The 14521-nt window shown below is 42.8% G+C and overlaps 1 protein-coding gene across 1 annotated transcript in view; it reads right to left on the bottom strand.

Moving 5' to 3' along the window:
• The window catches only part of CRB1 (crumbs cell polarity complex component 1), a 713161-nt gene that overhangs the window by 212574 nt on the left and 486066 nt on the right, over positions 1–14521 (bottom strand). The window lies entirely within an intron of this gene.

Below are 14521 nucleotides of genomic sequence, written 5' to 3'. Positions count from 1 at the left end.
TACCTTGTTCAACCTATACGCTTCCCCTGTGGCCACCATTGTGGAAAGTCATGCTATCCAACTAGTGTCATATGCCGATGACACACAGCTGGTCATCTCACTGTCACGGGCACCTGAAGTTGTGGCATCCAGCTTCAGTGTTTGCATGCAGAAGCTTGCTTCCTGGATGTCTAACAACTGCCTGAAGCTGAATGGGTCCAAAACTGAAGTGCTCGTGGTGGGAGGTGGTCCGACTGTGTGGTCCTCGGCATGGTGGCCAGACTGCCTGGGCTCTACTCCAGTGCCATGTCAACAGGCCAAAAATCTCAGGGTATTATTTGACTTTGATTTGTCATTTGCTCTCCAGGTTAATCGGGTGGTCGGAATGTGCTTCGGTATACTCAAGAGCCTACGTAAGGTCCTGGACCTACTTCCTGTTGGTGCCAGGCAGACCCTTGTGCATGCCTTGGTCACATCTAGGCTCGATTACGCTAACCTTCTATATCTGGGTATAACAGCTAGAAGCCTCAACCGTCTCCAGGTACTTCAAAATGCCACAGCCCGGCTGGTGCTGAGGCTTCCTAGGAGAACGCCCTCTAAAGCTGCTCTGAAGTCCCTTCACTGGCTTCCGATCAGAGAAAGAATTACCTTCAAAGCACTATGCATGTGTCATCGCATCTTTGGAGGCAGGGCGCCCGCCCCCCTAAATAGCCTCATTACCCCCTACAGACCAGAGTGGATGCTTAGATCCTCTGGCACCGGTCTGGCAGTTGTCCACAAAATCCGTAAAGCTTGCATGGGGGGCAGATCTTTCAGGCTCCTCGCAGCCAAGAACTGGAACCTGCTTCCAACAGAACTTCACCTCGAACCTTCTGAGGCCAAGTTCAGAAGAGCCCTAAAAACCTACCTCTTCCGCCTAGCACTGCTGTAACCTCTTGATCTGAATACTCCATACTTCGCTCTCAGCGCGGGGACACGCCGGGGCGAGTAACCATGCGCTTTATAAAACTCTATAATAATAATAAAGTGTTTTCTGTGGGTGTTGTCCCTCAAATGTGATTATCGAGCTCTGGGACCTGCTCGACACAACATCCCCGGACGTCGCCTTCCTGACAGAGACCTCGTTTAACGACTCCTCTGCACCCGACATCGCCATAGCCATCCCAGACGGCTATAAGATCACCCGCAGAGACCGCACCAACGGAGTCGGAGGAGGAATCGCCATCATCCACAAGAACAGCATCAGGGTCTCAACTAGCACCGACGATGTGCTCAGCACCGCTGAACACATGCATTTCCAGATCCATAAAGACCCTAACTTTACCCTCAGAGGCACCCTCGTCTACCGACCCCCCGGACCCTGCCCCCAGTTCAGCGACTCCATCGCCCACTTGATCAGCATACACGCCCTGACCTCCACCGACTACATCCTCCTCGGAGACCTAAACTTTCACATTGAGAACAACGACAATAACTCCATACTCTGATCGATAACCTCGCCAACCTCGTACTGAAGCAACTCGTCACAATGCCCACCCACTCCGCCAGCCACACGCTCAACCCCGTCTTCTCCTCAAGCCTGCACGTCTCCCATCAGCCACACCACCGAACTCCTCTGGACCGACCACCTCTGCATCCACTTCGCCTTCCAGAAACTCACCACACACCACGGCACCCAATAGATCCCCCGCCGCTGCTGGAACAAAATCACCGAAGACCAACTACACGCAAACCTCACTCTCGGCCCACACACCGAACCCTCAAACACCGATGACGCTGCCCACAGACTCAGACGCTGGATCGAGGACTGCGCCAACACCCTCGCCCGCTGAAGAAAACCCCCACAGAGACACCAGCAAGAGGGCCAGCTGTTTCATCCCAGAACTCCTAGCCTCCAAGCAAGCCTGCCTGAAACTAGAGAAGAAATGGCACAGTGAACAAACTCTGGACAGCCACGCAGCACACAAGGACGCCATCCGCAACCACCACCACCTCATCAGGGCGGCCAAGAGGACCTCCTTCAAAGACCGCCTCGACAACAACGCAGACAATAGCAAGGAGCTCTTCAACATCGTGAAGGAACTCTCCAATCCCAGCTCCAACACCAACGACATCCCGCCGTCGCAAGAACTTCCGGCCCATCTCCCTGCTTCCCTTCCCGGCCAAGGTCATCGAGAATACAGTCAACAGACAGCTAACCCGATACCTCGAATAAAACAGAATCCTGGACCCTTCCCAATCAGGGTTCCTCAGCAACCACAACACCGAGACTGCCCTCTTCACCGCCACCGCACCGCCGAAATCAGGACCCTGCTGGACAACGGCGAGACCGCAGCACTCATCCTCCTAGACCTCTCTGCCGCCTTCGACACCGTCCGCCACCGCACACTACGCGAACGCCTCCACACCGCAGGGATCCGAGACAAGGCTCTTGATTGGATCATCTCCTTCCTCTCCGGCAGAACCCAGAGCGTCTGCCTCACCCCATTCCATTCCAAAGCCTCCGAGATCATCTGCGGCCTACCCCAAGGATCCTCCCTCAGCCCGACACTGTTCAACATTTACATGGCCCCGCTCGCACACGTAGCACGACAGCACAACCTCAACATAATCTCCTATGCTTACGACACTCAGCTGATACTCTCCCTCACCAAGGAAACCATCACCACCAAAGCCAACCTCCACGAAGGAATGAAGGCCGTCGCCGACTGGATGAGGACCAGCCGTCTGAAGCTGAACTCGGACAAGGCGGAGGTCCTCGTCCTCGACTCCAACCCTTCAGCCTGGGACGACTCCTGGTGGCCGACGGCACTGGAGGCAGCCCCGACACCCACCAACCATGCATGCAACCTGGGAATCCTCCTCGACTCAACGCTCACAATGATCAAGCAAGTCAACGCCACCTTCTCCTCCAACACCCTCCACATGCTCCGTAAGATCTACAGATGGATCCCGACAGATACAAGAAAGACAGTCCCCCAGGCCCTTGTCAGCAGCAGATTCGACTACAGAAATGCCCTCTACGCCGGAGCCCCGACCAAGCTCATCAAACGACTACAACGCATCCAAAATGCCTCGGCACGACTGATCCTCAATGTACCACGCCACGACCACATCACCCCTCACCTGAGAAACCTGCACTGGCTCCCCGTCAACAAGAGGAAATCCTTCCAGCTCCTCACCCACGCACACAAGGCACTCCACAAGACCGACCCAGCCTACCTCAACAGACGGCTCTCCTTATATATCCCCAACCGCCAGCTACGCTTCACCGACCTCTCACTCACCACCGTCCCGTGCATCCGAAGAAAAACCACCGGTGGGAGATCCTTCTCCCACCTCGCTGCCAAGACATGGAACACCCTCCCACTGAGACTACGACAGACCCAAGTCCTGCTGACCTTCATGAGTATACTCAAGACCTGGCTGTTCGATCAGTAGCGCCCCCCGCACCTTGAGACCCTAGAGGGTATGTAGTGCGCTTCACAAATGGTTGATTGATTGATTGATGTGGGTCCATATACCCAAAAGGAGTTTCTTCGTTTTCCATTTCATTATACTTCAGCCGTGAAAAAGCTCACTGGCGTATTCTAACCCGAGCAAAACATGTTGCCTGTTTTAATAAATCAAACATACTTTATTCACTTTGTTTTTTTTTTAGGCTGCACATCTTTTTTTACTAATGAGTTCAAATCTTCATGTCACTTTCTGCCCTTTAAAAAAAAAGATAACAGCATGCTTTCCAGCAGATAAATGGGATGTGACTAAAGTACAGAATTATGTTTAATCATCATCTGGAATGATTTCAATCTACTTTCAAATGCAATGGTATTGCCGCTCTCTTCTTTTATTTACATCTGACAAAATACACCAGGTTACCCTACTACGAAGAATGCGGAACCTCAGAAAACAAGGGAGTCACTGGATCTCATCATATCTTAAAAAGAAATCCCAAATAATCTCAGTTTCTCTGTCACTGTCCCCAAATTGCTTCACTGATCATCACCCCCTTTTCTTGCGACTTAGGCTCCTGCCTTACAGCATCAATGGATACCATTTACCAACTAAAAGTCTTTAAAATTGATATATTTACTTGCATAAGCTAGTTCACACATTAACCCAGCGTCAAAAGGACCATGGAACTCAGACATTCCCTACCCACAAAGTGAGGAACCTTGGGATGATCATCTACACTGCCCTATCTCTTCTCCACTTGAGAAAATCATGTTTCCAAATCCTACTCCTTCACCATAAGGCCCATGCAACACAAGTTCCATACCCAGAATTCCACAGGATACAGGGGACCATCTTCTGAGCTCTTTGTTACCTAGATTACACTAATGGATTATATCTTGGTACCCAGTTCCTTGTCTGACACCAGCTAAAGTGTTTTCAGAATATTCACGTCATCCCTACCCATAAGGTTCTTCACTAGCTGCCACCTGGCATACACATCACTGACAAGATCCAGTCCATTATGCATTAAGCAATGGTGGTACCAAGCCTGTTTTTCTGCATCACAAACTACCTATATTCTACCTAGGAAAATTATAGACTCAAGACTTGCACTTCTATCTGCTATTCACAGGTTCAGAAATTCCCACTGCAGTAGGACCTCTATTGTGAGCCTGCCAAGTCTGGTAGTCCTCTCCCAGCAAGAACCACAACCCTTGCTGATAACCTTGAGTTCCAAAGAGCAACAAGACTTGGCTGTTTCAAGCTGACCGACACTTCAATCATCACCCATCAAATATATAAAAATCAAAATAGGCTTCCCCAGTAACCAACACCCAGTGTATCACCTAGAGCCAAGCTTCAGATGGAAAGTATCAACAACTACAAATGTATTTACCCCTCATGCTTCTGCATCACTTACATGATTGGGTGCATCACCAGATACACAGACCAATAATTAGAGGACTTCTCTGAGGGAAGCGGGAGCACTATACACACGGGCTGCCCACACCAACTATGGACGCCTTACTTCTTTAATGAACTCATAGTCTTGTCTATCGTAACGAGTAAGACAGATCCTAGCTTTTATAAGTTTGACTCTCTTATTTGAGAAACAACTGTGAACCTGGGACATTATCCGCTGCACCCAGGATAATTTTGAAGCTTGTGCTGTCCAAATTCCCCAGTACATCAAGGGGATTTGAACCTGTCTTGAATTTAACAATCACAAATGAAACAGTTATAGTTGAAGCCTTAAGAAGTCATCTGCATGACAACACACAAGTCGGCTGTCTGCATCTACGCTCCAACTACGTGTCAACTAATCAAGAACTAACTTAACTTTGTATTTACATTTAGACTACATTAATCTGCCCACCTTGTTTTCCTTGGTGTATTATTGAAATTACAATTAAAATTAAACTGACAACAGAGTCAGTTTTAAATTACCTTGGTGCTGTGTTCTGAATTGCTTATGTAAGTATATGGAAAAGTTATTTTCCCTATACAGAGTAACACTTCTTTGGTGGCACAGTGTTTTCATTGAGCATGCTTTTACATTGGCCATCGAATAATTGTAAACACAGCTGAGGTGCTGACTATTCATTTTTTACCACTGCCGTCTATTTCTAGTGTGCCATGTTAAAGCGCTTTGCTGGACTCATAAGAATCTGGCCCAGCGATTTTGGGTGATCTCTATATCTTCGCTCAGCCTACCTCCATATGCGCCGACCCTCTTTTCCTTATTTGTTAATGGGGTGGTTTCCTTTTTATCTGACATTGATGCTGACGCCCCCAGTTTGGCTGGAGTGAAAGTCCCTGCCATGCTCTTTGCCGACGATACGTTACTAGTTTCCAAAACGCCCATGGGGCTCCAAAAATTGCTGGATCGGTTTTGTGTTTTCTGTAACTTAAGGGGCTTGGCTATTAACACTTGTAAAACAAAGCTCCTCTATTTTAATCCCAGTAGAAAAGCCAATCGTACGCTCACTCTCAATGAAGAGCCACTAGAGCGGGTTAAAATGTTCGACTACCTTGGGATTAGGATATCCGACCAACTCAATTGGAACGCCCATATTGAAAAAATGGTTTTAAACCACAAACGGGTTGTGAGCGCCATAAGCAGGGAGCATAGATCCTCAGTATCAAGACCCATAGCTCCTGCCTTAGAGATTTATTCTGCAAAAGCCGTAGATAGTGCACTGTATGGGGCAGAGCTCTGGGGCTTTAATAATGTTGACCCCCTCGTAATGGCTGAAAACAAATTTTATAAGGAGCTATTGTCCATCCCCAAGAGATCCCCTAGCAAGCCCGTTCAATACGATCTTGGACGCAGATCTATTAAAGATCTTATAATTCAGCGTCTGCTTCTTTTTTAAGCCCGCCTGTGGCGTACACCAGAGCTAGAGAGCTACGCAGATGGCCTCAAAGAAGTTATGAGCTTGCAGGGGTCGCACAAAATAGTCTGGCTCTCTAAAATGAAGGAACTTCTGACGCCCATTGGCCTATGGGTGGCATGGGAGTCCGGTGCTTTATTATCCAAACTGGAAGTCAAGCGGGCTTACTGGCGGTGGGTCGACGCCCAAGAATCTAGAGCGGATAACTTGGGCAGACTCACCAATGAGTTTTGTCTGTATAAAACTGTCCCCTTGCTTGAACCCTACATAGACTTTATTAGAAAACCCAAAGACAGGGCTTTATATGTGCAGTTTAGAATGGAAACCTTACCAGTCCGTGAACGCACCTCTAAATGGAAACCCCCCCTATCAGACGCCTGCCACCTGCCCGCACTGCAGCGTTGAACTGGAAACCATCCCACATATTGCAGTACCTACAACAAGCCTAGATCCAAATGGCTAAAACCAGTCTGTCGCCTACTCGAGACCAGAGGCTATGCCCCAGCACTAAGAATTGTACAATCTAATCCTAATACAGTACTGGCGTGTGGGGTAGCCAAATTTCTTAGCTGGACGTGGGTGATTAGATTTAAAGCAGTGTGATTAATTCTTTTTTAGTCAATCACTTGTTTTTCTTTTAACTCAAAGCTGTAAATGGTTTAATACTGTTTTAACTTGCCTTTTTAATTATTTATTAAGTAACTTTTCCTAACAACATGAATTTTATTTTTAATGTTATGTGCTTTTAAGATATCATTATATCGAAATAAAGCTTTGTATTACCTCGATATGGCTTGAGGTTTAAAGTAACGTCATTTGTGGAGATTTTTCTAAGATTTCCACGCTAGCATTACCTTCCTGCCCCTCATACAACACTCTTCCCTTGTCTGATAGGTCATATTGAAAGCATACACAGTATGAATAAGGAATACTTTGCAGGGTACCAAGAAGCATAGCTCTCTTAAGCTTACTCTTTCTCCTTCATTGACAGCAACAAGATTAGCGCACACCTACTGTCCTCATGCATGCCACATAGAATACACTATAAACAAACATTTAGCTATGCATACCAGGGACATTTGCAATGAATCATATAAGTAAACAGCCACATTTCTGGATCATTCTAGAGGCAGCCGGTGTAGGGAAGAGTGGTTGCGGGGGAGGGGGGGAGTCGCCATTCGACGACGAAGTAGAATATCATTTTAAAAAAGAAAAACACTTACCTTGTGCCTGCCTCCACACCACACCACACATCACAAAATGATCCCACATCAAGTTAGAAAAATAGAATTATTTTTTATAAATAAAACAAGACCAAAACAACAAAAATCTAATCAGTATATCCGTATATATTCAATTTGAACAATTTCAGTAAAAATAAACATAATTCAAATTAATTCATCACAATGTGTAACACAATGTTATACACAAGATAAAATGTTACTGTGGAATTGTTTTTAATTATTCTTTAAGAAATAATATTTATAAGTTTAATAAATATATATTTGATTCACAGAGGAGCGCATCCTGGCTTGTGGGAGACTTGTTCTCTTTGAGGAAACTAGTGTGATATGAGGATAGACCTTGCTCTGCTCTGGTGCAGACTTGAAGTCACCTAAAGCAGTAAATCTCTGGGAAAGATTGGTTTTCATTTTACAGTCAAATATTGCAGACAGGACTCAACAAGAGTGACAGACCGATTTGCAAGAAGAAACTAAACATTATTATAATGAATAGAGACACTCATTGTTCATTGACATGCAGTATTGAGTCATTTATTTAGCCCTTTTCTTCATCTTACCTGGCTCCAAAATGCTTTCCAGTTTGCAAAAAAAGTAGGTTTGGCTTTTGTAGTGTCATTTGTGTAACTTGTCGTCTTTTGCTGTCTTGCATAGGACCAGTGCTTAATTTGTGCTGGTGTTTGTAGGTACTCGGCACCAGCAGTTATTTTAAATATCTGCACTTGTTTAGGAGAGTACACCACATAATGGTGTTCTCAGGCTTTTGTTTTTAGCACAGCATGAGTATTTAGCAATACAATGTATTAAAACATAATAAAGACATTCACAACTAGACCACCTGCAATAGCCCAAAATGTCACACTTGGTAAGTATGAGGACTAATAGGTAATGTTGGCACTGCCATTCGAAAAACAGTGGCAGGAGTGATGGGTAGTGCTGGCTGCAGTGGAATGCTTTGGTCCTGCCTCTTATAGTTCTACAAAGTCTATTTCAGTGTAGCCTTCTCTCGGTCGCATGTCTTTCTGTATTAATCTGTTGTTGTATTTCTACTAATGGTTGGTACCTCATTTCCTAAATCACAAGCTCTCATTCTTTAAAATGATACCCCTGCAACTTAATAATACCTAATCTCTGCCAGCCTGTCTCTTCATCTCCCCTACCATTTGCTTTAACACACATAGCCACCACTATAGATCCGAACTAACCCTATTAATTCAATCTAGGAAAAAGAAAGTGGTGTAAGTGCATGGAATTGTTTACTGACAGCAAATGACTAACCCCAGTAACCAAAAGCCACTGGATTAACCACTAACATTTGGTTCCAGAATAGTGTGGTACTCGCCGTAAAGCACTTCAAAGCCTAATCAGGGGTAGAAAAGGCTACATATATTATAATACAAAACAGTACAACTTAAATGAATTAATATATATTTAATTGGATAAAATAATTTTCTGAAACATTTTATCTTTATCATTGTATTTTTGTTCTATGTTAATAATGCATGTTTACATTATTTTATATTTATATTTTAATTTAAAATACTGTTAATTTGCAGTTGGTGTTTAAGTGTCATCAGCTTTGTCCTGATAGGGCATTTACCCTTGTGAACAAAGGTGACTGAGTGGGGTTAAAAGGAGTAGTGGTGAATGTCTCAGAAAAGTTATACGTTTTCCCCTGAATTGCAGTTGGTGTGAGACATGGTGGAGTTCCATAGTTTCTGGCTTACATAGTTTGGCATGATGGTAGAGAAGCATTTATCACCTCAACTTGTTCCAAACAAAATGAGTGGCAGGTGTGAAAACTGGTTAATATGGTAGACTAGTAACTTTTCCCATGTACATGGTGATCTCAAAAAGCATAGAGGAGAGTTACCTATGGAAGTGTCTATAGAAAGTTGTTAAAATGTATTACTCTTCAAAAAGAAATGAACAGTATTTTAAAATACACTGGGCTGTCCAGGCCTACCCGAGGGGGGACCTATATGTATTAAAATGGAAAGTTTGAGCTTGGCAAAAGGTGTATTTTGCCATGTGAAATAGCAGCTTAAAACTGCACGCACACTGGCTGCAATGGCAGGCCTGAGACATGTTTCAAGTGCTACTTAAGTGGTTGGCACAATCAGTGCTGCAAGCCCACCAGTAGCACTTAATTTAAAGGCCCAGGTAGTGCCACTTTACTAGAGACTAACAGGTAAATTAAAGATGTCAATTGGGTTAAGCCAAATCTATAATGTTTTAATGAGAGAGCACACACACTTTATCACTAGTAAGTAGTGGTAAAGTGCATAGAGTCCTAAAGCCAGCAAAAACAAAGTCAGCAAACAGGAAGGTTGAAGGCAATAAGGTAGGTGGTAAACAAGTCTTTCTTTATAAATGCGTTCAAAGAAGCATTTTTGTCAAATACATTAAGGCTCTGATAAAAAAACAGAAGAGTCAAGATATTGACTTATTGAGCTAGAAATCATAAATATTCATTCACAGCCGTATCCTTTGATTTCGATGACGGGTTGGTTACATTGGCTACAAAAAGGATATATTGTTCTTTTTTGAAGACAAGAACTTAAAGTGCAAAAAAACTAATCAACCGGAAATAATTATGCAGTGTCTAAAAGGGCAGGGATCATGCTGAATGTTTGCCACAGTGTCATAACACCTTACAGCTTCATGATCGATAGTGCACATCAGTTAAAAAGGGCAATGCAGTTGAACTTTTACCTAATTGCCTTTCGACTGTATTTCTGAATGGTTGCTGTGTATGACACAGGAGAATGTCACTGGAACTGTAGATCACAATTAAAATGCATGAAATCTTGCTTTAATTAGTGCATACCCTCTGTGAAATTCATGATTGGAATTATTTTAAAGCAGCTTAAACTACCCTTCATTTTCCACCATTCATTTATTTTTGTACATTAGGTTTTGTGCAAAGCGCTGCAGGCTTTTATAGTTAACTAAAAACACTTTGTGGAGGGAGGATTTTTCTAAACAAAGGCATATTGGCAAAACTATTAATCATTGTTAAACTCCAGACAGCGGGGGTTGAACTCCGGTTGAGCAGGTCCGTATAGAATTAGGTGCAATCTTTTCAGAATTTGCCACACAGCAGAAGTATAATAGTTAAGCAATGTTGATATTATGTTCAGGGTGATTTGGAATTTGGCCTACAGAATGGTGGGTAACTTAAGCATTTCCCTGGACTACCAGACGCTCTGGATGGAATGTCTGTCCTATTGTGGAGGCCAAGCACAAATCATAATGCTGTGAAAGAGAGAGAGATTTTTCATAGCTTTTTAGCTTTTCTCTGTGCATGGGTTTGGCGACATTAAATTACTTGGTTGTCTAAATTGAGATCATGGATAAAATGGGCATCTTAGTAGGACTATGATGAAGCAAATTAGGGAAATCTGAGTCGACAGACCTGCCCAGGCCGACTGGGATCAATAGGTGGACATATTAGATGTGGCATGAGAGCAGGAGTTCGGGGATTAAGATTTTTTTTTTAATTCTAATACATTTGCCAACTGTTGTACCTGGAGATGTCAATTCACGAACTGTGTGGCTAGGATCTTCCTCTGAGCAGAGTGGGAAGGAAGTGAACTGAGCATAGCTAGCCAAATCAATCACCTTGAAGGAATTGAAGAAGGCCCACGGGTACGCAAAAGGAGCACTGAAAATAAGGGAAGGGTGAATTGAGAAGCATTATCTGACAATACCACACCACGCGGGGCCAAGTGGGCTGTAAGGCTGAGTGCGCATGTGTTGAATACAGAGGTCAGCAAGTCAAGCATAAACAAAAGCGAAGAAAACGTCCAGGCTATCATGTCAACTTATGTCCATGATGAGCCCAGTGAGATGTGGCTACTCAGCACACATTAGTATCACACTATGCATTCTTCCAAATGGCGAACAAACGGCGGCGGTGCAAGATGCAACATTGTGAAATGCATCTTAACTACATGTTAGAAGTATGCTGGTGAAAAGAAATAATTGGCATTTCCAGACCAATCAGACTGCTTTAGAAGTAAAGCTGCGTGTTTCACTCCTTCAAATGAGTGCTGGGAAAACATCTACATCACAAATACAAGTGCTTTTATGTCACCCCCTCCATAGAACAGGAATCTAATAAACTGACAGCTCAGGAGATGTGGGTTCTAGGTGCACACTACATTTTTGTAATGCTCATCTGAGGTCCCGATAGTGAAGTGTTGATTTTTGGTTTTTAGTTTTGCAGGATAAACCAGTCTCCTAAATAGCAGTGTTCATTTGATAAAACTAGTTAGTTCTCTATAGAGATTTATTTTTGTAGGAGTACGTATTTCAGTTTATTTTTTAGATTGTTTCAGTTGCACGCCACATAGAGATTATTAAATAAAACCAGGAATAATCTCCAGGGGGTGTCTTCCCAAACACGGCATAGAGATACAAATAAAAAACTTCATACTTTATCGGTTGCCACTAGTTAAAAAAAAAATATATAAACTCTGCAGATGTTTGTGAATCCCACCTGAATTTAATTGCAAGCTTTTTCACTCCACAGAAAATGTGCAAACTTTGCAGATTCCTAGATGTTTCTGGGGATCGCAACAGAACGTAGCTGGCTGTTGTGGCAAGTAATGTAGACACTGATGACAGGTCCCAGTCAGAGATTAACTTAAGCCGGTGGTTTCCAGTGCTCGGCACCAGCACTTTATTGTCAACATTGGTACCTATGACCGTTTGCCACATGGTGGCGCTGTTAATCTTAATTAAGGGTCACCACAACAACAGTTATTTTATTAATTCAATATACATTAAAAACTGACTAACACTTGCCTCCCTAGCAGTTCTTATAGCTTTGGGACGCTGAAATAGTCTAAAAGGTCACACTTATAGGTGTTGGATGGTTAGTAGTTGTGTTGATACTATCATTGGCAGTGCTGGTAGGTGCAATGGGTGGTGCAAGGTGTGGTGGCCTCTTGGCTAGCGCACCAGCACTTATTTATTTACAAATTAAGCACTTAGGTACCTGCTTGAGCACACTGAACAAAGTAAAGAGCATCAGAGCCTATTAAATTCTAAAGTTGCCTCAGACCAATTGACTGGTTTCTTTAATTGGGACGAATATGATATCTAATTATCAACAGAGATTATAAGTGGTTTCTGCAAAAAAGCCTAAACACTGATTAAAACAATCATACATTTGTGAATATAGCATTAAAGGTTTGGAAGAACATTGACAGTGATTTGGGATCACTGACACAATATCATGGTAAATAATATTGTTGTCAAAAATATTGTATCAAAAACATAGCTTACCATAGTATCATGCTCCTATATATATAGGGGTCGATTCCATTTCGGGAAAAAACGCTCCGAATAGACGTTCGGATCGTTTTTCCCGTATATATCGTACCCTGCAACGTCCCCCGTACGTACGGCGAAGTACGATTTGTACCAGGAGCTGGACTCCGTACGAATTGTACAGAGTCCGTACGAATCAAATCCCCGTACGAATCTCCCTCAGAACCCGCTGTACGCTACAGCTGTACGGTTCGCGGCTGGTTTTTTGACACAGCAAGTACGATTCGTGTTGGGTACGCATCGTACGACCCTTTTTCTACGGGAGCTGAAAACAGCCGTAAGAGCAGAGTTCGCCCCAAAACAGGTACTGAACGCCCCCCCTGGGTACGGTGAGTACACCCTATGATTGCAGAGGGTACGTGCGTACCCCTGCGATCATGGGTGTACGCACGGTACCCCTGCGATCATGGGTTGTACGGACCGTACCCCATGTTCGCTGGGTGTACGGTGCGTACACCCTGCGATCGCAGGAGTACGGTGCATACACCCCATGATTGCAGGGGTACGCAGCGTACCCCGCGATTATGGGGTGTACGCATCGTACAGTGTGTATGTGATTGTGTGCTTTTCCGTACGAATAGCCCTTACCTGACGTGGACCATACGAATCGCATCCTCATACCCCGGTCCGGATCGTACTCGTCGGGTCGTACGGCATGTTTACAATTCGTATGGAGAGGGCTCCGAATACGAATCGTACGGACGTTTTTTTCCAGGATCGGACTCGACCCCATAATGTTAAGTACAAAAATATTGGGAGAAAGATATCATATCAGTAGTAAATGTTAAATATTTTCATATTTAAATGTAAAATAATGTAAACTAAATAGATTCCACTAAAATATAATACTATATATATGTATATCTATATACTTATACAAACACATATGTTGGTATTGATATAAATAGACATATAGTGTAACATAATTAATACAAATATGTATTTTACATTGTTAACATTTTTATATTTTGAATGTATTCATTTAACTACATGCAATATAATTAATAATAATGTTTATTTACACTATATTGTTATCAATATTTTAAATGTATTAATATTAATATACATATATACACACATGTTTATATTCAAGATAGTAATATATTTAAAATATGAATACAATTAATATATAATGTAAAATACATATTTTAAATTATGTTACACTACATATATGTGTGTGTGTGTATGTACCTTATATATAAAATACAACCAAAAAATATATAAACAATTGAATAAGGAAATATGTAATAATTAATGAAGGAAATAAATAGAATATTAAAAATGGAAAAATCCAGAAAACGCATTTACAAAAAACATTAAAATACATTTCAAAACAAATAATATATTAAAAAAATAAACAATTGATGCTATAAAATCTACTCCACCAATATAATGAAAACTATTGGAGTCTAAGAATATTAAATATTCTATTCACACTCTAGTTTATGGAACACTGGGGAAAGTGTTTGACTTCAAAGAAGTTAGATTTAATATTCCTACTCCAGTCACCACAATAATAGGGAAAGTGTTGGACTTCAGATGAGGTAGATTTACTATTCTAGTCAAGTCAGGGGGAAAGTAGGTAAAGCATTGGACATTAGAGTGGTAAAA

Source organism: Lissotriton vulgaris, chromosome 1_1, assembly GCF_964263255.1.
Source record: "Lissotriton vulgaris chromosome 1_1, aLisVul1.2, whole genome shotgun sequence".
NCBI lineage: Eukaryota > Metazoa > Chordata > Amphibia > Caudata > Salamandridae > Lissotriton > Lissotriton vulgaris.
Note: the sequence above shows the minus strand (reverse complement) of the source record. Positions and strands in the feature narration are given on the sequence as shown.